This window comes from Octodon degus, unplaced genomic scaffold, assembly GCF_000260255.1.
Source record: "Octodon degus isolate 3935 unplaced genomic scaffold, OctDeg1.0 scaffold00047, whole genome shotgun sequence".
Taxonomy (NCBI): Eukaryota; Metazoa; Chordata; class Mammalia; order Rodentia; family Octodontidae; genus Octodon; species Octodon degus.
Window position 1 is genome coordinate 6,367,173 of NW_004524623.1, and position 2,968 is coordinate 6,370,140.

The following is a 2,968-nucleotide window of genomic DNA, read 5'->3' on the forward strand; positions in this document are numbered from 1 at the left end:
GTCCTTTTAAGAAAATATTCTTAAACAAAATTAAGTCTCAAGGTTGCCAATTCACTCTTAGCATAAGCAAAGATTTGTCTTTGATTTTAAACACTGAGTTGTCAGTTTGAGCTTGATACTAATTCCTTTTAAGTGGCAGTATTTCCCAATCCATCAAGCCTGTGTTGACAAGTTTCCTGAAAGAGGGTTGGAAGAATAATTTAAAGACATAATTATCCCTTGCTTGATGCTTGGTTATCTCAGTGCTATCTAATATCAGTAGAAGTTGCAGCAAGTAATGAGTGTCACGGTTATTTTCTTTGCGCAGAAGTTGAACACTCTATTACTCGTAAGCATTATTCTGTTTATCACAGACATCTTTTTCATGCACTTGATTTTTATACTGAATGCATGGAGGAGTTAAATGTAAGTAACAGAAAAATCTTCAAGGGGGGAATGAGGTTCTCAGTGGCAGAATTGTCTTATGGATGCCTCTGCCCATAGGGTTCTGGAGTCATAAGCCAAAATAAATGAAAAACATCATTTATAATAAAGATATTAACTTACATATTCTCAGTTGACATAAGAAACAAAGTCTAAACTTTTTAGTGTGCTATTAAAGTCACTCAGAACAGGAATATGTAAACAAAAATAACAAGGATGAATATTGAGTCTGATCTGAGAAAAAGCAATAGAATTGTACATCTTGAATGGACCTAGTAAGAAAAACAAAAAGAAGTACAACCAATCTGACAAAGATAAGTCATTTCAGTTTTAAATTACTCAACCATACCTTCCTGAGAGTAGGAGAACCTACAACTGAGTAAAACTCACCCAATTGAGACTGAGAATGGACACGTCCAACAGCCACCTCGGCGCCATCCTGCTAGGGACTAGAGGACCGTGGACCCAGCAAAGATCAGTTAAATGCTAATGGTGGGGATGAAAAAGAAGACTTTTGCCTAAGGATGGTTGTCTAGGCTCAGGCAGAGGTCCTTGCCTGCTTCATCTGTGACCTGCTTTCGAGGGAGAGCGCCCTCTAACCAGGTGCTCTGGGGAAGAAAAGATAAAGACAGTAGGAGAGAATAGTTGGGGGTGAGATAGGTGGGACAAGGGAGAATTTCAAGGAGACAGCAGCAAACAACCAAATGTTACCTTAAGAACAAGAGAATAAAGAAAAAACATTTGAGTTTACCTAAAGAAAGTTACTGATATTTATTTATTTGTTTCCTTAGAACCAGGGTCTTACTATATATTCAGGTTCATCCTGAACTCACTGTGTAGCTCAGGCTAGCCTCAAGCTCACCATGATCCTGCTGCCTCAGCTTGCCAAGTATTGGCATGAACCTCCACACCCAGAAAATATTCTTTTTTTTTTTTTTTTTTGGTCTTTTGGAGACAAGGTTTCACTATGCAGTTGAGGGTGGCCTTGCACTCACTTTGTAGCCCAGGCTGGTCTCAAACTTACAGCATCCTCCTGCCTCAGCCTCCCAAGTGGTGGGATTACACGCATGTGCCACCACACCTGGCAAATGTTCTTGAAAAGGGTTCCTATTCCATCATGACCAACATGATGGAATAAAAGGATTTGTAAGTAACCTTCAACAACTACAAAAATGGACAAAATTTGAAATAATTGTTTTCAGAATCTGGGAAACAGGCAACCTAGTACTGTGATTCTCAAAAGAAGGTGACCTGAAGACCACTCAGGCTTTTGGCCTGGATGAATGTCTGGCCATGGAACTGGAAAGGGAATTAAGTTGCTTGATTTCAGACTTTCAGCCTAGAACTGTGAAAGAATAAATTAGTGTCGTCTTAAGCCAACCAGCTGATGACATACTGTTACAGCCAACCTAGAAATCTAAAAGAAGCATTATAATAGCAGAATTTACCTGAGAATTGCTCTTCTCAAGTTTTACTGTCATTGGAAGGACTCAGGGTCTTGAGCTCTCTTCTGCTGTCATAGTGTCTTGACAGGTGTAACAAACCCTCCTACTCCAGCAACACTTGGTTGGAGCCAGGATCTTCTGGGAATGAGGTAGAAGGACTCGAAGAAGAGACTGGTGTTGGTCTGCTTAACAGGGACACCATATTGGACAGTAGCAAATCAACTCAACCAGGACACAGAAATACTAAATCACAAAGAATAAACAGTGTCCTAATCCACATGGTACTTCATTTCTCCATGAGCCTGTAGACATTCTCAGCTGGGAAGCTCTGACACTGTGAACAGTTTCCCACCTGAGGAAATGAAGACGTCTATGCAGCTCCATGATCCCCATACTGGACCTCGTCTTCAGGAACCATATGGCATGCTACCTATTCCAGTCTGCCTTGGTCAACTGGGGCTACTATAGCAAAATTCCATTAGCGGGGTGGATTAAACAACAGAAATTTGTTTGTGGCAGTTCTGGAAACCAGGAGGTCCAAGATCAAGGCTCCAGCTGATTCCTACTGAGGGCTCTTCTTGGCTTGCATGCAAGTGTCTTCTGTCTTCACCTAGCCTTTTCTTGGCATGAGGTAGTGGGAAGGGAGAGGTTGTGCTCTCTCTTCTCAGAAGGCCATTAGTTCTATTGGATTAGGGTCCTGTCCTTGTCATTTCATCTTACTCTTCTAAATGCCTTATCTCCAAATACGATGGTATTGGTATTGATATACGGTATTGGTATATTGGTATCAGTATGTGGTATTGGGGCTAGAGCTTTACCATATGAAATTGTTACATTTAGAGGGGCTAATGAGGACCCAGTTCATTCAGTCTGTAGCAAGCTGTGAAGGAAGCTGGCTATCCTAGTGCATGCCTGCAATCCAGCCATTCTGAGGCTGAGGCAAGAGGAGCACACACTGGAGGCCAACTTGTGTAACTATCTCAAAACAAACAGGGCTTGGGCTGTAGCTTAGTCACGGAACACTTTCCTCACAGGCATGAGGCCCTGGGTTTCCATGACAACAACATACCAACCACCCTTGAGGGATCTAACAAACATAG